Here is a 23492-nt window from a genome sequence, read left to right as displayed (position 1 = left end):
AGAGGAAATAGATGAAGCCAAAACTTGGTTCTTTGAAAAGACCAATATAAGTGATAAACTCTCTATTCAGACTGATCAAGAAAAAAGGAGAGAAGACACAAGTTACCAATATCAAGAATTAAAGGAGGCATCATCAGTACAGATTCTATTAACATTAAGAGGATAAGGATATTAAGAACATTTTTATGCCAATAAACATAGATGAAATGGACAAATTCCTTGAAAGACACCAACTGCCAAAGCTCACAAAGGAAGAAAAAGATAACTTCAATAGCTCTATATCCATCATACTAATTTTAATTTTTAGTTTAAAAAACCTCTCTCTCTCTTTTCATACACACAAACAAAATTCTTACAAGAAAACTCCAGGTTTTATTATTGAATTCTCACAAACATATAAGGAAGGAATAATACCAATACTGTATTAACTCTTCCAGAAAATAGATGACGAAATACTTCAAAACTCATTTAATATGGCCAACATTTCACTGATGTCAAAACTTGACAAAGACAAGAAAAAATTACAATCCAAAATCACAAAACATAGAGGTTGAAATTTTACCAAGTAAAATACAGCAATACAGGTCATGAAAAGTGTATGTGTGTGTGTGTGTATATATATATATATATATATATATATATATATATATATATACTTATACAATACAGTATATGAAAAGAATGAGATACTAAGAAAATCAGGTTCATTTTGAGAATTCAAGGTTGGTATAAATTTCAAAATGCAATCACAGTAGTTAATTATATCAACAGTGTAGAAATAGAAGTGGCATTATCTCAATACACAGAAAAAAAAATTTGAAAAATTCAACATCCATTCATGATGAAAAATCTTAGCAAACTAGGACTATGAGAACATTTCCCTAACCTGATAAATGGCAATTAAGGCAAACCTGCTGTTAATATGAAAATCAATGCTTTCTTCTCTAAGATTGAGAACAGGTCAAGGGCATCTGTCTTCCCTACTTCTGTTCAACATTATACTGCAGGTAACTAACCAATACAGTTAGTATGAGAAAGAATTGAAAGTCAGTTGGATTGAAAAGGAAGAAATAAAATAGTCATCATTATCAGATGATGTCATCATTTATATAAGAAATCATTTGGAGTCTAAAATCAGCTACTAGAACTAATAACTCAGCAAGGTGGCAGGGTTCAATGTCAATATACAAAAATGTATTTTTCTAGACAATGACTAGAAATTATTTCAAAAGCAATACCATTTTAATGGCATCAAAAGTGCTTTTAAAGATAATTTAACAAAATATGCACAAGATTTTGTATACTGAGGATTACAAAATAATGCTGAGAAAACTCAAGAATACCCAATTAAATAGATATAGCATGGTAATGAATTCGAAACCTCAATATTATTAAAATTTCTTCCAAAATTTGTCTACAAATTCAATGGAATGTCAGTCAAAATCCCAGCCCTCTCTCCTTTTATAGAAATTCACAAATCATCTGAGAAATTGACATGGAAATGCAAGGGACCTAGAATATCTACAACAATTTTAAATAAGAACAATGTGGGAAGATTCACAGTACCTAAGTTCAGGATTTACTATAAAGATACAATAATCAAAACAGTGTGGTAATGGTCTAAGGATAAACATAGTTAATAGACCAGAAAAGAGTCCAGAAATAAACCCCCACACATATGTGGTCAACTGATTTTTGGCAAAGGTAATTGAATAGTGAAAGGATAGTCTTTTTAACAAATGGTGCTAGAACTATTGGATACTGGTACACTAAAAAATGAAGCGTGACCTTTATTTCACATTATTTACAATATTTAACTAAATATAGATCATAGACCTAAATGTGAGAGCTAAAACTACAAAGCTTTTAGATATTCAGAGTGCTAGTAAACAGGGAAATGTCAGCAAAGAAGGGCAAGAAGTAAGGTCAGTTCTCAGGAGAAAACTCAAGTGTATACAGTGTGGTGTGATGCCTGTCATGAAAGCTAAGAGATTGTAAGAGTGGGTAATCTATATCAAATGCTGCTTCTAAGTGGAATAATAAGAGAAAACAAATTAACCAATGCATTTCACAAGATGTAGGTCAGGACTGATGTTGATGAAAGCCATTTCAGTTCGGTAGTGGAGGAAAATATCAGACTGGAGTGGGTTGGATAGAAAATGGAGTTGAGTCAGCCAATACAGAAATTTTACCCAGGAATTTAACTTAAAGCAGAAAATTAGGGCAGGAGGGAGATGTGGGGATCCAGAGATGATGTTTAGAAGACAGGAAATAATAAAACATGTTTGTGAGATTTGGGCAATTATAAATGTAAAGGGAAAAGTTGATGCTGAAGAGAAGGAGAATGATTGTAGGACTTCAGGCTTTGAGCAGACAAGAGGTATGGTATTCACTACACAGATGGAATAACCTCTAATCGGATCAAGGACAATTTTCTTTTAACAGGGAGAGTGAAGGGTATGCAGATAAAGATAGCTGATGCTGATGACCTGGGTGGTTGGTAGATGAAGTGCTTTTTGTTTTCATCTATTTTCTCTATAATACCTCAACTATAAGTGAAAGGAGAGAGTGGTTGGTAGAGATTTGGGGAGAGAAAAGATGTGTTTTGGTCACATTGGTGAATAAAAAAGTGTATTTATTAGGGAAGTTTTAGAAGGAATGTCTCGAGTGTTGAGTGACTATTTGAGATTTGTGATAAAAAATTAAGAGTTCAGTTAACATAGTTTCTGGGTTTTCTTCAACAACATTCAGGACCAGAGAATGTATGATAGAATTTGAATGTTTGATTCCTAACTACCTGTAGCTGACTTAACAATGACCAAACCTACCTTTATTGCATGTGCTTCAGCCATACTGGTCTCCTTTAAGTGCCTCCTACCCTCCCACAGGGCCTGTGTATATTCTCTTCTCTCTGCCTCCAGTTGTGTCTCCTTCCCCTTCTTCATACAACTGCACAACCTTCAGATCTCTATTCACATAAAACCTTCTCAGGGAAGCCTTCCATGACCTCCCTAATTATGCCAAATACCTTTGCTATAGGTACCTATGTAGCCCTCTTTGGAATGGTTCACCGCAGGTGTAATTTTACATCAGCATATATAATTGTTTAATGTATTTATATCCTGCACTACAATGTAAGCTTCAAGAAAAGAGGAAGCATGTCTGCTTTTACTTAACATTATACTTTTAAAGCCTTAACTTGAGAACACTCAATAAATATATATATTACATGAATGGGGGAATGTGTTATTGAATTGGATTTTAGGTGTGGGGGAAAGATCTAGGATGATATTGCAGACAGATCTGATTTCAAAACCTGTCTTTATTTCTTTTGCTACTAGAAGTAGCTGCCTTCTCATTTTCAATTTGTACCTATTAGCTTGTTGTGGCAATTACACTAAAAATGTAGAGCTTCCAACACAGCACAGTGTGAGCAGTACAGCCTGCTTTCATGTCTACCTGAGTCCTAAGTGCTGGCAGAAGCTTGTGGTGATCGGCAGGTTGTAAACCCTGTGTAAAGACATACAAATAAATTAGTAAAAATTATATGTTGGTCAAGAAAAACACATTTCTAGGCTAACTTGGCTTTCTGGGTGTCATTTTGCAACCCCTGAATTCTAGTCTTATCAGAATATCACTGTGAGAATGAGGATGAATTGGAAAGCACTTACTTTAGTAGGTGAAACTGTTCGTGCCCTTTGCTTCCTGCTTCTTAATATCTCTGAATGGTTCTATGTAGATTTAGAAAAGGGATGGGAACAGTACACCTTAGCTGCAATCCCTCTAGGACAGCAGGGAATGAGGGAGGGGTGGTTCTCCAGAGCAGCAGCAGGGCACTGACAGCAGGGGAAAGGATGGGAGCTGAGCAGGCAGATGCCAGCACTCCTTTTCCCGGCTCTACCTGGAGGGAGTTACTCTCTTCCTAAACATCACTTAATACCACAACCTCTGTGATGTCACTTCCTATCATAACACCATGTCCTGGAAAAATAAATTATTTTACACATTTTTAAGTAATAGTCATGTGACATCACCTTTAAGGTGCCGCAGCAGAAGAGCTGAAATGTGTCTGCTTGTATCTTAGAAACAGCTTCCTCCAGGGAGAAAGATACCCCCCTACCCTGTTCTGCTTTTGGAGACAACTTCTTTTTCTTAAGTTATCCTTTTCTCGCCTTTCCTGCTGACACTTATCCAAGTTATAGATCCTGAGCCCTATTTCTGACTAAGACTGGTAACTTTTTGCTTATTTCACATTGTCTTCTCTGGCCTGCCTTACAAACCCAGGTTTTCCAGCATTCTACTTTTCTGAGCAAGGACTACACCGATGACCCTATTATGCTTTAGTATTGTTCCATTAACATCCTTGGGTCAGATTTTCATGTCACATAAGTAGAACATATAACTTTTGTACATGGAATACATATACAGAATAATATACTTTAAAAACACAGAAGTTATTGTACCCCTATCTGTCTTCTCACCATACTATAACTTAAGATTTGTCCATTATTGTGTCTTCAGCATCTAGGATAGTGCCTGCATATTGTAGGTCATTAGAATACTTTTGGCTAAATGAATACAATGTTGCATCTGGTGTTTAACAATCATGCTCATATCTTTGGCAGGGAAATTTTTTTGAAAGATGTTATAATTGTACTTTCTTAGCCTTGGAGTTTCAGCTGAGGCACCAATCGAAGAAAAATATCTAATATTCTAACTGAAATGCTAGACCATTGCTACAAAGGAGGTGGGGCTAAATTCTCTTTATCAGCATTAGCTGATCATCTTTTTTTTGTCTGTTTATAAAGAGGAATTCACTAGGGCTTAGAATTTCAACAGGATTTCTTTAGAGACTGTGTGTGGAAGGCTCTCAGTGTTTCCCCCCTCTTTCTCCGAGTCAAAGCTGGTGAACTTCAGAGAACCACATAGACAAGCTGACATGTGTACGCTGACATCTGGGGCGCACAGGTCCCTGGCTGGGTGCTATAAATCTACAGGATAGAGGTTGGCTGACGTGGCTCTGTGGTGGCAGTGCAAGAAGAGAGTGCTGTGAAGGGACGCAGCTACCAGGGCGCATGCAAGTGTGTCCTGAGGGAGGGAGCCAGACCTGAGGTGTCTTGCTTGGGAGGAAGTTGGTCCAAGAGGACTTCTGGGAGGGATCATGTGACATCAACAGGAAGGCTGCTGGGAGGAGGGCCCCCTGCACCGGAAGTCAGGCACTAGGGGGCAGTCATCCGCAGCTGCCGAGGGGAGGTACAGGGTGGATCAAATCTCTTCCTTGCATAAAACACTTCAGTGGCCTCATGCTGCAATTAGGGTGAAATCTAAAAACCTCATGTTTGTGATTTGACCCCTTCTTATGTCTGCAATTGTTTCTTGAACTAATATCCACGGTTTTTACCAGTTAGTGGCCATACTCACCTTCTTTCTGTTCTCACACGCTATATTCTTTTCTGCCTCAAAATGCTCGTGCAAGCTATGCCTTATGCCAGAAATGTTTTTACATCTTGCTTTTTTCTAGTCCTGGCTCCTTTTTGTTTTTGAGATCTTGGCTGACACTCTTTCCCTCAGAGATCTTTGTTCCCTCAATTTAACATACATTTTTGTAATAGTTTGAGTTGGGGAAAGCTGCCGAAGATGTGACATAAAACTCAGGATAACTGTGGCTTACCAAAGAAAAGCATCTTTCCCTCTCCCATGAGTCATGCTATCTGTCCAGACCTGGAGTTCTCACATGCATCGTGATGCCAGGATCCTTATATCTTGTATCTCCGCAACATGTGGCCTTTTTAAAGTTCATCTTATGGTCCAGGAGGGCTGTTCCTGTTGCAGCCAGCACATGTATATTGCAGCTGGCAAGAAGGAAAGAAAGGGGGAAGAGTGACCTTTAAAGCTAAAGTCTAGAAACTGCTCTTACTGTCTGTTTACACATACTGTATCATAGAGCATATTTTGGAAACAGTAATATCCACTCTCACCTGTGCCTATGCATTTCACCCAATTTCTGGCCCACTTCAGTACTTTCTTGTTCTTAGCTTAGGTCTGTCACATTTAGCCTCCAGTTAGGCAAGTTGGAAAAGACAGTCTTTATTCTGACTAAAATTAGAGGATAAATTAAAATGAATAAGAGAACTGGCAGTTGCCCCCCACAGCAGCCGCAGGTTTTATTTTGTTACAGCACTAAGTTACAGAGAGTAAAACCTTTCTCCCTCATAGAAGCCTTCTTTGATCACTTGATCTGAAGTAAATTTCTATAATCGTTTGAGTTGGGTTCAGGTGTAAGTGTCAGAAAATTCAGCATGAAAGTAGCTTAACAAGAAAGCAGTTAAATCCTCTTTCACATGAGACTCACATAATCGTTTGGAGTCTGCATGGTGCTCTATGGCATCCAAAAGTGACTGAGTTAAATTTCCTAGCATTCAGTTATATTTGTTAATATCAGTCAGCAAATGACAGACTGTGGGCCAAATCTGGCCTGCCACCTGTTTTCTAAGTAAAGTTTTATTGTAACTTTAACACAACCACTAGTTAATATATTGTCCAAGACTGCTTTCTCATTATAAGTGCAAAGCTGAGGGTTATAATAAAGAATGTATGGTCCACAGCCACTAGGATACTTACTATCTGGCCCTTTATTAAAAATAATTGCCAACCTCTGAATTATATTAATTAGTAAGTTTGTTAAATAATGTCTACTTAAAGGCATTACTTTCTGTGGAGCTCTAGAAGTTTCTCTCTGAAAGCCAGCTGTTATAAGTAAAAGTGGCTTACTATTCTTACTTTACACATTGTTCCCCCCAGTATCTTTTAGTTACCTGTTTTCTGTGGGATATAAGTGAGAAGAAGACATTATAATTTTCTCACCTGGCCTCGTTTTCTGGCTCATCCTTATGATGCCATCATTCTCAGACTTCGAGCACCGGAGTAGGAAGGTGCTTTAGAAGTCACTATGTGGGACACTCTGGTGTGCCACGCAGATTCCCCTTTCAGAACAAAAGACTTACTTCGCCATTTCCTGAAGTGCTGCTGTCAGCTCTTGACTATCAGCCTTTCTCAGAATTATTTTGAGTAAAGAAACCTGCTGGCCCAAATAGGTGCATCTGACATCCATTTACAATGGCATGAAGGTATAAATACCTGGTCTTCCCTCCTACCCTACCTTGAGATAACAGTGAAGGGTCATCCCCACTTCAGAGCTTCCATCAGGTGGCTGAGGCCTCATGGAGATTACATTCAACCCAATATCTTCCTCTGCCCTGTCCTACTTTCCTTCCCCAAGTGGTTGTTCCAAGACTACTCCTTAGAAAACTTTTTGCATGTTAATCTCTACCTCAGAGCCACCCTGCCCTAATTTTCCAATTTTAGGAAGCTGAATCTTACGGATTTCCCATGACACAGATCTGGACAGGGGAGGAGCCAGAACTTTTGGCTCCATAGGTTAGTTTCCTTTCCCCAAAATATGATAACTGTTAATTTTAAGAGAGTTCTGATTGCTATCTAATCCTTTGAACTTCCTTTAGAAGCAGAGACTTAGGGAATCTGTGAAATACTATAGCCTCTTCTTGGTATTTAGATATTACAGTGTCCAGAGGCTGTGTCAGTTAAGCTCTGCTGGGTTGTGGGATGGATGGAGTGGAGATCATTGCTTAAAGGAGAGTGAGTTCATGGATCAGTATACATGAATTTGAATCCCACATTCTGCATTTTCTAACTGCATAATCTTGGACAAGTTTTGTAAACTCTCTTGAGTCTCAGGTTTATTATCTGAGAATTGGAAGATAAGGTATAGGGGACCTTGTTATTCCATAACTTTAGTTTATCCAACAGGTAACATCCATTCTATTTTATTTCATTCTATTCTAGAAGGAATTACTGAGATGTACTAAGATATTTCCTTCACTGTCATACTTAAAATAGCATGAGAAGTCATGGTTCCTGCACTCAGGAAACTCTAATTCTATCGGAGAAACAAAATCTGAAATATAAAACAATTAGGAAAATATATACGCAGGAACCAATTCCAAATTGTATGGAATTGGTACTATGTTAGGAAATGAGGACTGAGATAGATTTAATTTGGGCAAAATTTACATGCTATCACCTTTTAATTGTTCTCTGTAGGATCTGCAGGTCAAATGAAGCTGAATTTCATTTTTCAAAATAAAAGGATGGAGGGAAATTTCCCATTCTATTCTCTATAGTTGAATGTATAAGAAAAATCATAAATAAACATTAAAAAATTTTTTAATTTACATTTGTAAATAGTAAAATTCACTCTGTTGTTCAGTTCTATGAGTTTTGAAAAATTCCTGGAGTTGTGTAATCACTATAAAAATTAGTACACCTATAGTTCAATCACTCCCCACACAAATACCCTCCTACAACCACTGCAGTCAAAACATCCTTCCTCCTCCCCCGACTCCTGACAACCATTGATCTGTTCTCTGTCCCTGTATTTTTGCTGGTTCCAGAATGCACATAAATGGAATTATATTGTATTCAGCCTTTTGATACAGTGCCTTCTACTTAGCATAATGCATTTGGGGTTCATCCATGTTGTATGTATCAGTAGTATGTTTCTTTTTGTTATTTCCATTTCTTGGGCATTCTAAATAGAGCCGCTATGAACATTTGTGAGCAAGCTTTATGTATGGATGTGTGCTTTCATTTCTCCTGAGTAAAATTGTTATAGGAATAGAATTGCTGGATCCTAACATACGTTTATGGTTAACATTTTAAGAAAACGAAAGACTATTTTTCAAAGTGGCTGCACCATTTTGTGTTTTTACCATCAATATATAAAGGTTTCAGTTTTTCATATGGCATCATTTTGTATTTCTGCCATCAATGTACAAAGGTTCTAATTTTTCCACATGCTTGTCAACATTTGCTATTGTCACCTTTTTTTATTTTAGTCATTCTTGTGGATATGAAGTAGTTTTAATTTGTTTTGCTCTAATGATTTTGGTCATCTTTTCATGTCTTTATTGGCTATTCATATATGTTCTTTGGTGAATGTCTTTTTGCTTTAAACTATTTTGATATTTTATTGTATTATATTTGAAGTGCCTTATTCCTTAATAATTAACAATAGTTGTAAATATCTGCCTTTTCCTTTTGTTTGAAGTACGTAGACAACTGATGAAAGTTTGAACAAGTTTCTTTAGCATACAGCAGTTAATAATTTGAAATAAGTTCCTATTTACTCCTACTGAATTCTCTGCTTTCTGGTAAACACTGGGTTAGAGTTAGGAAATGGAGAGTCTTGCTCTACTTACTTGCAACAGTAGCTACCTTATTCTAGATATCAGGGATAGGGCTTTTTTAGGCTAGTTTATTTGTTTTCAATTTTGCTTTAATTATTTGTTGGAGAGCCAAGTCATCTATGTTGTCTATTTCTCAGACAGAACATAAGTTTCATTCAGTTCTGGAACTTACAAAGCCCTTACACAGACAGATGGGTTCCCTCATCCTTGAACGAGAGAGTTTTAAGAGATCCAGTATCTCCTTTCGTTTCCTGTGGCTCATCTACCTTGGAGGTGGTTTGCAAAGTGACTCAAAGACAAACTGTAGTTTGGCTGTGTACAGGTTCTCCAACTGAGTTCTTTTGTATTCCTACCATCTCGCCACCTCCTAGGGGAGAGTGGGATCTCACCCTAAGTCAGCTTTGAGGAGATAACACTAGATTGCCTGAAAGGTTCTTTCTTCTCAGGGGGTTTAGGGGAGGGTATGGGATTTTCTTGTAGAATTATTCCAAATTTTGTCTCTCTGTTAAAACTTCATCTGCTCTCATGTGTTGAGCCCTCTATTTTTTTTATAAAAGTATATTTGATATACAATATTATGCTAGTTTCAAGTATACAACATAGTGACTCAACAGTTATATACATTATTAAATCCTGACTCCAACTAGTGCAGTAACTCTGTCAACATAGAAAGATGTTACAGAGCTATTGACTGTATTCTCTATGCTATACTTTCATCCCTGCGACTAATTCATAGTATGACTGAGATTTTGTGCATCTTTGTCCCCTTCACCTATTTCACCCACCCCCTACAACTCCCCCAACATAGTAACCACCAGTCACTTCTCAGTGTCTATGAGTCTGTTGCTCTTTTGTTCATTTTATTTTGTTTTGTTTATAGATTCCACATATAAGTGAAATCATATGGTATCTGTCTTTCTCCACCTGGTTTATTTCACTTACCATAACACCCTCCTGGTCATCCATGTTGTTGCAAATAGCAGGATTTCTATCTTTTTTCATGGCTGAATAATATTCCATTGTGTATATGTACCACCTCTTCTATACCCATTCATCTGTTGATGGACACTTTGGTTGCTTCCATATCTTGGCTATTATAAATATTGTGGCAATAAACATAGGGGTGAATTTACTCTTTTCAATCAGAGATTTTGTTTTCTTCAGGTAAATTTCTTAAAGTGGAGTTAATGGATCATATAGTATTTCTATTTTTAGTTTTTTGAGGAACCTCCATAATTTCCTTAGTGGATGCACCCATTTATACTCCCACCAACAGAGTAGGAGGTTTCCCTATTTCACATTCTTGCCAACACTTGCTATTTCTTGTCTTTTGGATAGTGGCCATTCTGACTGGTGTGAAGTGATATCTCATTGTGGTTTTGATTTTCAGTTCTTTGATGAGTAGTGATGTGGAGTATCTTTTCATGTGCCTGTTGGCCATTTGTATTTCTTCTTTGGAAAATGTCCATGTAGGTCCTCTGCCCATTTGGTTTTTTGGTATTGAGCCATAGGAGTTCTTTTTGAAATGTCTTATAATATATGTGATTTGTAATTATTCTTTCCTAGTATGTGGCTTGTCTCTATTGTTTTCCTTTTCTTCAATTTCATTAATTTTTGTTATCTTTGTTATTAAAAAAATTTTTTTTTCATTAAGGTATTATTGATATACACTCTTATGAAGGTTTCACATGAAAAAACAATGTGGTTACTACATTTACCCATGTTATCAAGTCCACCCCACCCATACCTCAATGCAGTCACTGTCCTTTAGTGTAGTAAGATGCCACAGAGTCACTGTGTGCCTTCTCTGTGCTACAGTGTTTTCCCCATGATCCCCCACACCATGTGTACTAAACATAATACCCCTCAGTCCCCTTCTCCCTCCCTCCCTCCCCACCCACCCTCCCACACCCCTCCCCTTTGGTAACCACTAGTCCCTTCTTGGAGTCTGTGAGTCTGCTGCTATTTTGTTCCTTCAGTTTTGCTTCATTATTATACTCCACAAATGAGGGAATCATTTGGCACTTGTCTTTCTCTGCCTGGCTTATTTCACTGAGCATAATATCCTCCAGCTCCATCCAAGTTGTTGAAAATGGTAGGATTTGTTTCTTTCTTATGGTTGAATAGTATTCCATTGTATATATGTACCACATCTTCTTTATCCATTCATCTACTGATGGACAGTTAGGCTGCTCCCATATCTTGGCTCTTATCTCTGTTATTTATTTCCTTTTGTTTACTTTGGTTGTAATTTTTTCTTTTTTTCTAGTTTCTTAACATGAAAGTTTAGATTATTGAATGAGACCTTCTTCTTTTCTAATAAAAGCATTTAGTGCTATTAATTTCCCTCTAAGTGGTGCTTAGCTGCATTCCACAAATTTTGACATATATTCATTTTCACTTAGTTAAAAATATTCATTTTCTCTTGATACTTCCTCTTTGACCTATAAGTTTTCATCAGTGTGTTGCTTATTTTCACATACTTGGGATTTTTCATGTATCTTTCTGTTATTGATTTCTTGATTACTTTTATTGGGGGTCAGATAATGCCACCCAGGATTTCATAGCTACAAGAACTCAGTGCCTCCCTGCAAAGCTTCGAAGGACAGGCTGATGGTCTTGTTAGCGGCTAATGCAGCTGGTGGCTTTATGTTGAAACCAATACTTATTTATTATTCTGAAAATCCTAGGGCCCTCAAGAGTTATGATAAATCATCTCTGCTGTGCTTTATGTTGAAACCAATACTTATTTATTATTCTGAAAATCCTAGGGCCCTCAAGAGTTATGATAAATCATCTCTGCTGTGCTCTATACATGGAACAACAAAGCCTGGATGACAGTACATCTGTTTACAACATGGTTTACTGACTTTTTAAATGTCACTGTTGATACCTACTGCTCAGAAAAAAAATCCTTTCAAAGGATTACAGCCCAGTGACAATGTCCATGGCCATCCAAGAGTTCCGTTGGAGATGTACAATGAGATTAATGGTTTTTTATACCTGCTAATACAACATCCATTCTGTAGCACATGGATCAAAGAGTAATTTCAACTTTCAAGTATTATTATTTAAAAATTAATTTTTTTGTTGAATTATCATTGATATACAAACTTATGTTGGTTTCAACTACATAGCACAGTGGTTCAACAGTTACTCATATTATTAAATCTTCACCCCCTCTAGTGCGGTTACTATCTATCAATGTAGAAAGATGTTACGGAATCATTGACTATATTCTCTATGCTATACCACCATCCCGGGGAACAACTTATGATGTGAGTGCAAATTATTGTGCCCCTTTATCCTCTTCACCCTTCCACTGCACCCACCCCAACCCCTCCCCCTTGGTAACCACTAGTCCCTTCTCAATGTCTGTGAGTCTATTGCTATTTTGTTCCTTCATTTTTAAAGGCTAAAGCTGCAATACATAGTGATTCTTCTGACGGATCTGGCCAGAGTAAATTGAAAACCTTCTGGAAAGTATGCACCGTATAGATGACAATAAGAACTGTAATGATTCCTGGGAAGAGGACAACATATCAACATGAACAGTGTTTGAAGTAAATTGATTCCAACCCTCATGGATGACTTTGAGAGGTTCAAGACTTCAGTTGAGGAAGTAAGTGCGGATAAGGGGGAAACAGCAAGATAACTAGAATTAAAAGTGGAGCCTGAAGATAAGGCTCAATTGCTGCAGTTTCATGATAAAACTTAAACAGATGAGGAGTTACTTCTTATGGAAGAGCAAAGAGAGTGGTTTCTTGAGATAGAGTCTCCTGGTGAAGATGCTGTGAATATTGTTGAAATGACAAAATAGGATTTAGAGTATTATGTAAACTTATTTGATAAAGCAGCAGCAGAGCTTGAGAAGACTGACTCCAATTTTGAGAAGTTCTATTGAGGGTAATATGCTGTCAAACAGCATTACATGCTACAGAGGAATCATTTGTGAAAGAAAAAGTCAACTAATGCAGCAAACTTCATGTTGTCTTATTTTAAGAAACTTCCACAGCCACCACAGCCTTCAGCAACCACCACCCTGATCAGTCAGCAGTTATGAACACTGGGTCAAGACCCTCCTTCAGAAAAAAGATTATGATTCACTGAAAGCTCAGATGATGGCTAGCATTTTTTAGCAATAAAGTTTCTTAAATTAAGATATGTACGTTTTTTAGACCTAAGACTATTGGCATACATAATAGGCTACCATAACTTTTATATGCACTGGGAAATCAAAAAAATTCATTTGACTCATTTTATAGTAATATTTGCTATATTGCATTGGTCTGGAACTGAATCCACAATACATCTAGGGTATGCCTGTAATAGCTGTTTTAGTGTCTTGTCTGATAATTTTAATATCTGGTCTTTCCAAGAGTGGTGTCGGTTGATTGTATTTTCCCTTAAATTTGGTCAGATTTTCCTGGTTCTTTACATGTCTACTAATTTTGGGTTATATACTCTACAATTTCATTTTTAGGAGACTTTGGACTACTTTTAATATCCTCCAAATCATGTTTTGTTTTGTTCTTTGAAGGGGAAGGGTTCTTTTAGGCGTTAGGTCCAAACTGTGTATTTTATTTCACTTTCTGTGGGTGAACGTCTTGTCAGTTTTCAAAGCTTTCCTTATGCTGCTGGGTCTGAGTGAGTAAGAATGGGAGGGCGGTAAATGATGAGACCAAAAGGGCGCATGTGCTGGGGAGGGCCAGATCCCGTTGTCCATAAGGCCTTTGGTTTTTACTTGCTCTAAGCATTGTGGGAAACCACTGGAGAGTTTTGAGCAGAGGAGTAATACTCAAGTCTTCCCAAATCGTTCCAGCTGCAGTGGGGAGAATAAATCCTATGGGGTAAGTGTGGAAGTGAGACTCTCCAGGGAACTTAGCTTGGAAGTAGAAGTGGTGTGATATAGTGAAGATGTATTTGTAAGCGGTAGTGACAGGAGTGGCTGACAGGACAGAAGTGAGTTGTGAGAGACAAGTGTTTTATTTTTTGCTTGAGTAAATTTTTGGCTTAAAGACTTGGGTGACTGGAGAAACCATTGAGTGAGATGAAGTCACAAAGAGGAGGAATTCTATTTTTGGATGCCTATGTGCAGCAAACAGTAAGCCACTTGAATATGCCTTTTACTTAGTGAGCATTCCAGAACATATTCCAGAGCCATAGTAGCTCATTTAAGCGACTCTGTGAGATAGATTAATAATATTGTGTCCACTTTGCAGTTGAGGAAAACGAAGCACGGAGATGTTATATATCCCTCGCCCCAACGAGTACAAGGCAAAGTTAGGACTTGAATCTGGGGAGCTTAGTACCCAAATCTGCTCACCTATCTATCTAAATGGAGACAGTCAGCAGACAGTTGGGTTCAGGAAGTCAGGTCTAGGTAGAGATATACATTTGAGAGTTGCCAGCATATTGATGGTATTTGAAGCCATGATATTAGATGGGATTGTTTAGGGCAACAGTGGAGATGGGGAAGAGTACGAATTCCAGGGCTAAGCCCTCGGGCGTTTCATCATTCAGAGCTCAGGGATGAGACCACGCTCCACTAAAGAACACAAAGGAGTAGAGCAGACAGTAAAGTAGGAGAAACACACAGTTCCCAGGAGAGTGTGGAATCTGGGAAGCCTAATGTAGAAAGAGTTTCAAGGAGGATGGTCAGCTCTGCCAAATACTGCTGGTAGCTTGAAAGAATGAAGACTGAGACTTGACCAGTAGATTTGGCAACGTGGGGTGCATTGGTGACTAAGAGCTTTTTCAGAGGAATGATAACAGAAGCTCTAGGGAGTGGGTCAAGAGGGGATGGAAGGAGGGGAAATGGAGACCACAAGCTTGGTCAATTTTTGAGGATTTATTTTTTTAAATAAAAGCATAATGAAGTCAGTTCTCTTTCAGTGCTTCCCTGCTCACACCTCCAGACTCTGACATTCCACCATTAGCATGCTGGTGACTTCCAGAGAATTCATCTCTGGGGGCCTTACAAATAAAGTTTCTCAGAAAAACACTTGAACAACAGCTAATCATATGCCTGTTTTCATCTCTGTCTTTTTCTGTTTCATGGACCTCAACCCCTTAACAGCCTTCCCAAACTCCCAAACTATGTGAGGTATCTGTTTTGTAATCATAGCATCCTGCACTTTGCTTTATAGAACTTAAAACGGTTTGTATTTACTGTTATATATTACTTATTTTATTAATAAGTATAGACTAATTAATACAGTATACTTGTATATTACTAATATATATCCATATACAATATTATATGTTATTTATAACAATTTGGTTATTTTATTTATGTGTATCTTGTCTACTACACTAAGCCAAGAGAATGGGCTCTAGAGTCAGACAGCCAAAGTACAAATCCTGATCACATGTGCTAGTTGGCTGAGCTTGAGCAAGTAACTTAGCGACTTTGAGACACTTTCCTCACCTGTAAAATTGGGAGTTAAAATAGTATATACCTCATATAATTTTGTGAGGCTAATACTACATATAAAGATACCTAGCACTCAGTAAATCTTAAAGTCATTGTGAACATATTAAAGTTGAAAATATGTACTTTAAAATTTATGTCCAGAATAAATCACAAATAATCTGCTTTTTTCCACCTTTATTCTTCTCTCTTTCCAACCCATTTTAGCTTTACTATGTTATTTATTAGCTACATTTCTTTTTCTTACCTTTTTTATACCTGATGGCAAAACTCATTATCTTATTGAATTTACCAACTGAAAGAATTTTTTTTTAATGGAAATGATCTAAAATGTTACAAGGAATCCTACCATTATTTTTTTTCCCACAATACAGAAGTTCCTTTCTCATTGTTCTGGAATACCCACTAAGTAAAAGGCACTGATTTATTGATCTATAATAAGCTACCGCTAAACTTAGTGTCTTAATTTAAACCAGTGATTCACTGCTGTTTATTATGATTTTGTGGGTAAATCTGACTCATCTGAATAGTTCTTGTCTGGTTTCTCTCACATTACTGCAGGCAAAAGAGGGCTGGGAATACAGTCCTCTGTAGGCGTGAGTGTGCTTGGTGTCAAATGTGGGTTCCCCATCCGCGTGTCTGGGTGCCTCTGCCGGGGTGGATGCAACAGTGTGGAGCTGGCTGGACATCTCTCTTTCCTCTCTCTCTCTCCCCATCCCTTTCTCTACAGGGTTTCCTGTTTGATAGATCAGGCTTTTTGATAGTATGGAGATTTCTGTGTATTCTGACTTCTTTTCCAGTGACTGCCTTTCCTAAGCATTGCAAGAGACCTAGGTGAAAGCTACAAGTCACACAGTGTCACTTCCGCTGCACTCTTTTAGTCAAAAGCAAGTCATAGGGCCAGCCCAGGTTCAAATAGAGAGGAATCCAAAAGAGTATGAATTCTGGGAGGCAGGGTTCATAGCGGGTCATCTTTAAGGATGTGCTACCACCATTAGCCTGTAAGCATGCACAAAAAACTTCTGCCTTTGAGAAGCTTATGTTTGGGGCAAGATGTCACAACTTTGACACTACAGACTTTTTTTTTTTTTTTTTGAGAGGGCATCTCTCTCTCATATTTATTGATCAAATGGTTGCTAACAACAATAAAATTCAGTATAGGGGGGTCAATACTCAATGTACAATCATTAATCCATCTCAAGCCTAATTCTCGTCAGTCTCCAATCTTCTGAAGCATAACGAACAAGCTCTTACATGGTGAACGAATTCTTACACAGTGAATAAATTCTTACATGGTGAACAGTGCAAGGGCATTCATCACAGAAACTTTCGGTTTTGATCACGCATTATGACCTATAAACAATCAGGTCAAATATGAATATTTGTTTGATTTTTATACTTGATTTATATGTTGATCCCACATTTCTCCCTTTATTATTATTATTATTTTTATTTTTAATAAAATGCTGAAGTGGTAGGTAGATGCAAGATAAAGGTAGAAAACATAGTTTAGTGCTGTAAGAGGGCAAATGTAGATGATCAGGTCTGTGCCTATGGACTAAGTATTAATCCAGGCTAGACAAGGGCAGCAAAACATCCACGGATGCAGAAGATTTCTCTCAAAGCAGGGGGGGTGAGGTTCTGAGCCTCACCTCTGTTGATCCCCAATTTCTCACCTGATGGCCCCCCTGCGACTGTGCCTGTCTTAGGTTGTTCCTCCCTTGAGGAATCTTACCCGGACACTACAGACTTTTTAAAAAGTAAATACATTTTATTTTTCAGAACAGTCTTACAGAAATATTGCGAAGATACTCCATACCCAGTTTCTCCTACTAACATCTTACGTTAGGATGGTACATTTGTTACAATCAGTAAACCCATCAATTGATATATTATTATAAACTAAACTTCATGCTCTATTCGGATTTCCTTAGTTTTTACCTAAGTCCTTTTTCTGTTCAAGGATACTATCCAGGATACCGCATTACATTCAGTGTTCATATCTCCTTGGGCTTCTCTTGGCTGTGACAGACGCAGACTTTTCTTCTTTTTGATAGTCTTGACAGTTTTGAGGAGTCTTGTGAGTGTTTTGTAGAATGTCCCTCTATTGGAATTTGTCTGATTTTTTTTTTTCATTATTAGACTGGAGTTAGGGCACATACCTGATTAGCATGACTTATTATTGTTAATGTTAACCTTGATCGCCAAGCTTAGGTAGTGTTACATTAAGTTTCTCCACTATAACGTTATTACCTGGAGTCCGCCCTTCCCCCAACCCCTACAACTCCCCACTATGGAAGTGACTATGAGCAGCCCGCATTTCAGGATTGGGCTGCCTAAATTATTTGGAATTCTTCTGCAAAGAAGATTTGTCTCTTCTCCACTTATTTTTCAATATTTATATCGGTTTGGACTCATGGGTATCTATTATACTCTGGGTTATATACTACATTGTGTATTTATTGTTCAAATACTTCCAACTTGAGCCATTGGAAGCTCTTTCAGATGGTTCCTGTGCCCTTTGGACATGCCCCCATTGTTGGTATTTGCTGTTTTTAGGGTTCTTCCTACTTTCTAGCACTATGAGATGCTCTAGGCTCACCTTGTGTATTTCCTGCCCCAGACCTAGAATCAACCTTTTGTCCAAGGAGCCCTGGTTCCTTTTATTAGAAACTAAGATCTAGGTGCTAATTGAGATCATTACTATACTATTGACATTTTGGGTCTGATAATTCTTTGCTGTGGGGAGCTGTCCTGTGTGTTGAATAGTTTGACAGCATCCCTGGCCTCTGCCTATAGCAGCCTTCCTTCAGTTGTGAAAATCAATAATGTCTCTAGACAATGTCAAATGTCCCCTGTGGGGCACGATGGCCACTGGGTGAGAACCACTGGTGTGGAGATAGACCTGCTGAAAATCACAATGATATAACACAGTGGAAGGGCGTGGGGGCACTGCAGAAGCCTCCTAGCCTGTCTGCAGGTGTGGGGAAGGACTCACAGACGAGGTGCCATCTGAACTGAGAATTGATTTTCTATTTTTTGAGCAATTATCATGTGCCAGACAAGTGGTAATGTTTTACATTCATTATATAATCCCAAACTTAAAAAGAAGATATTTTACAGGTGAAGAAACTAAGATTCCAAAGGACAAGTAACTTGCTCAAGAGTACCTGAGCTGGTCTTGAAGGATCCACCTAGATGTGGGTGGAGAGCTCAGAGGGTGCTGACATCTGCTCACACTATTCAAATCCAGACTGTTTGAATCACTCCTTTGTTTACAAAATACCATTTCATTTTAAATTTATTTTTCACATTGAATTCTGGGTTCTTGAGAGCAGAAACCATGCAGTGTTTATCTACAATGCTTGCCACATTATAGGTGTTTGATAACTCTCGGTGAGTGAACATTAGTCCATTCTATGACATTCCCCACTCACAGACTGCAGAATTACCTTCTGCTTCCTTATGGTCAAGTTGCTATCCTACTGGCACCTCCGACGGAGTACTGCGGGGCTGTCACTGCGGGGTACACCAGCCAACCTCCTGTAGTCGGTCACTCTGCCTCCCAGTTTTACTCTCAGCACCCCACACAGAGTAGTTGGTTGGCATCAGTGACATCCTTAAACTGCTTTGAGCCAGTAGCATCTTGCCATGGGTTAGAGCTGCAAAAGGTGTTCTCAAAGGAAGTAAAAAGTGTGCTGCACCCCTGAGATTAAGATGCAGAATGTATTGCTACTGGTTTCCACCTTCAATTCCAATTACCCACTTTTGACAATTCCTTTGTCACACATAATTCCTTTATCATTTAAGGACAAATTCTACACAGACCATGAAAGATGGTCTCTTCTTTTTCTTTTTTATTCCTTCCCTTGATATCCTTCACATTCTCATCCCAATTCCGCCCCCCACCCCAGTTCCTTTTTTTTTTTGGTGGGGGTGGGTCTTTCTTTTTGTTCGGTAAACAAAACAAGTGGAGAAAAGCCCTGGTTTTTTTTGTTCCTTTTCTTTTTCCTACAACTTCTGGATCTGCTATTTGCAGATGCTATGAAATTTCAAGTCTATTGAATTAGAAGTTGCTCTTTCTGGTTTCAAGACTCTCTTTCCTTTGCTAAAATTCTGGTCTAATTAAAAAAACAGTAGATTATAGTTAAATAAAACTGTACCCAGGATAACCCTAATTTCCATATGCAGATTTATCTGCACTGACAGCCACCCCCCCTACATACACACTCTCTCGCTCTCTCACTCTCCTTCCGCCCCTCTCCATCTCCCTATTGCATTGTGTCTGACTGATTTTCAGGGCACCTTCGCTGATTCCCCTTCTCATTCTCTTTAAAATATCTAGACAGAAAGGAGGTGGCTGCAGAGGCTGAGCTAACCATCTCATATCCTGCCTGCAATGTCATCGTTTCTTTCCCCCATTTTAGGGGGCTGAAGTTGTCCAGGAAGGGGATGCAGAGGAGCTGGCAAGGAAGGGGGGAGCGCTCCAGAGGCAGCTGCGGTCAGGGGCAGGGGCTGCCGCCAGATGTGCCTGCCTTCCTGGGCTCTCATGCGAAAGGGGCAGCAGGAGGAAATATTGGGAAACAAAAGCCCCGTTTAAATGATCATTTTCTTTATTTAACATGGCAGCAGACACTCTCTGCGTAGGATCATCATGCCGAGCATAAACTGGACTTTCCCCACTTGCCTGGCAGGAGTGAGACAGATCACTGTGGGCTAAATGAGCATCCGAGGTAAGACCCACTGTTACAGATACTTGATTTTTTTTTTTTCCTAATCAGTTAATTTTCTTAAATATATGTTTCAGCCTCAATCACAAACAGTATAGTGGGGGGCAAGTCTGTGCTAATCTACATCTAAAGAGCTAAAAAAAAATCAGAGATATAATATATTCAACTCAATTTGGGGAGGTTAGTTACTTTGTCAATCTGTGCGTGATGTTTGTATTTTAAGAAAAATATTTGGTTGAAGAATGGACTAGAGCCATCAGAATTCACCACTGGTGATAATACTGATGTTCAGACTCAAAAAAAACTTTGCAAAAAGGCAGTGAGCTACAGATGCATGTGCTGTATTTTTAGCTGGCCTACAAATATTAGAACTCTTATTAAAATGATAGGTTTTTCTTTTTTTTAGCACAGAAGGAATGAATGCTGCATAATTAAGTACAGTATTTAATTTGGCTGTTGTGAAGCAAAAGAATAAGGTAATAATTTTTATTGTACTAATCAGTCTCAAGATGTTCTCTGTGTTAATTGGGTTAAAAAAATTGCAGTACTTATTAGAAATTCTAATTTCACAATGCAGCACTGACAATAAGCTCAGCCAGTGAATTATTCACATCTTTAATTTGCTCACTTAATGACAATGTTCTGTAATCAGAGTGCAGAGACTGCTGCCTATGCATTATGTATGATGCTCAGGACTTAAATGCAGGACATTATGAAGCTCTCAGTGGTTCAGTAATTAGTTTTCCACAAGACAGGATTTAGATATTCACAGATAAAAGTCCACAGTTGGATAATGCTAAGGTTGCAACACAAAATAACAAAGGAAAGGAAGCTCAAAGTTTAGACTGAAACTTTGTCTTTCCGGCCTTGTCCACCGTGGAAACAGAATCATGCCACCTGAAATAGTTGCCCAGCTCTGATCACATGTTTGAAAACTGTGTTTGAACAAAGTTGTAGCAGGCAAGGCATCTGAACAATTTCAGTGGACCAGAGGAGAAAGATAAAACCTTTTTAATTAGTGTTCACAGAAGCTCTGCAATATATCCTCCTAATAAGTCTGTAGTATGCATAGCAGGCTTCTCAGTGTTCTTTGTAACTTAGTGCAAATGCAAATCAGGTTACAATAGTGTTTGGCTGTAATTGTGTTTGTAAAAGGGTTACATGCCCAAATGGAGATTGAGTTTGCTCATGGTTTTGTTCCAATTGTTTCTGAGGGAAGGTTTGAAAATCAAATGAGATATTAAGTGAATCTGGGCATGAAAGGCAGTAGATCTGAATTGTCAGTGCAACTTTGGAATCTCTTACACTTGTCAGTTTGGAGTTGTCAGTTTTTCTTTAATGACTCTAAGATTGTTCTGTCATGAATTATATAACCTTATAGACTACCTCAAACTATTAGCAATACTTTAAAAATGTATACTAACTTTGGGAAAACATTTCACAGTAGTAATTCCAACGTTTAATGACCAAATTGGAATCTTTAACTACAGTGATTTTTTCTTTTTTTTAAAGAACATGCTGCTTGGTAAACTGTATGGGATTTTTGAGAAGGTGTATGGGGTTAATATTTATTCATAATTAATATTAAAATATTAATCTTTATTAATAAGGTTGTACTACTTTATCACTTGTCAGTCTAAGATCTGTGCTCATTTCCAAAACCCAAGGGTTAGGATCCTTAATAAAAACTGGTATCCCAAATTAGAATGTGCAGTTTTTCAAAACTGCCTTTTATGGCTTATAACACTATTTTTTAAAAGCTGACTTGAAAACTTTATAGGCAAATGTAGTGTTTAGTGAAGGAATGAACTAGCCAAATAAAAAAAATTTACATTCCAGCATAATTTGAAAAATTCTAAATTAAAAAATTAAAGTCACACCTCCTAATTTGACTTCTAACATCTAGAAGTGAAAAGTTACTTTAACAAAATAAACAAGTGTATTTTAGGAAGCAAAAGCCCTCATGATACTTACAACATACTTTTGGGAGGAACACTTGGTTGGGGGAGGAGTTAGGATATTGGGCAGTTACCTGTTCAACCTGGGTTCTAACTTGGGTTTAGATCCAGTATAATACATGGCAATCAGATGGTGGCACTGGTGCTGGTGGAAGTGAAAAATAATGGCTGGGAATTAGGAAACTTGAGTTCTGATCCCATTCTTGCCATAAACCAGGTATGTGGCTTTGAGCACTTAAAATCACTTTACATTTCTTTATCTGTCAGTCAGGAACAACAAACTTTTCTCAGCTTTAAAAGAAAACAACCTTAGAGTTATTATAGGAATAAATGGGGTAAGAGGAGTGAAAGCTTTTTGAAAATTTGAAAGCACCACACAAAATAAGGAAGTGATTTTAAGGATTAGCATAAAACTAAGTGTGTTTCTTTGAATCTGTACTGTTTAATATGGCAGAGATTCGTAACATGCAAAAATGTAAAAATATTATCAAGTACATCAGTTTAAATTTAATTTCTTGAAAATAAGCCATGAAACAAAGTCCTTCTAAGGTATTTAGGGGAGAATAAGAGAGTTATGAGATCTCATCAATTTGGTGTCATCAATCCAAAAAGATTAGCAAGCATCTTCTTTTGGACAGTTTTTATCACCCATTGCTGGAGACACTTACATATTAATACTCTAAGAAGTCTTAGGCCTGAAATGCCTGCCAGTCACTAAGATTTCAGCCATCTTCTCATTAGATTATACAGGTCAGATTGAAATCATTTACACCGCTAGGATTTGGTGCTCTTTTCCTCACCAAAAATCAATTGATTTATCAACCAATCAATAACTGATTATCCTTTAATTATTTCTTTTATTGAGCACTTATACTGCTCTGAAAAAAAAGCGCCTCTGTCTCTCATTCTTAAGAGGCAGTTATCTCCATATTCTAGATGACACACTGAAGCACAAAGTGACTTGGCAATTACACACAGTTGGGCGTGGTAGAGTTGGGATTGAACCAGCTCCACGTCCTGAGGTTTCAACCAACACACTATACTGTTAGTTACCAAAGCTTTGTGCTAAGTGTTGAGTTAAGGTAATTGTTGAGATTCCTTCCCT

The 23492-nt window shown here is 37.9% G+C and overlaps 1 long non-coding RNA gene across 2 annotated transcripts in view; it reads left to right on the top strand.

Annotated features, from left to right (window-relative positions):
• LOC140845754 (uncharacterized) overlaps positions 1 to 23492 on the top strand; it is a 708702-nt gene that overhangs the window by 2215 nt on the left and 682995 nt on the right. The window contains exons 2-4 of one of the 2 annotated variants that reach the window (XR_012124625.1): positions 12681 to 12888; positions 20329 to 20432; positions 20836 to 20905. This is a non-coding gene — a long non-coding RNA (uncharacterized lncRNA). The remainder of the gene's footprint in view (positions 1 to 12680; positions 12889 to 20328; positions 20433 to 20835; positions 20906 to 23492) is intronic. The other variant, XR_012124624.1, reaches the window with a different exon arrangement.

The sequence above is a fragment of the Manis javanica genome, chromosome 13 (assembly GCF_040802235.1).
Source record: "Manis javanica isolate MJ-LG chromosome 13, MJ_LKY, whole genome shotgun sequence".
Taxonomy (NCBI): domain Eukaryota; kingdom Metazoa; phylum Chordata; class Mammalia; order Pholidota; family Manidae; genus Manis; species Manis javanica.
This window is presented reverse-complemented; position numbering and strand designations above follow the sequence as displayed.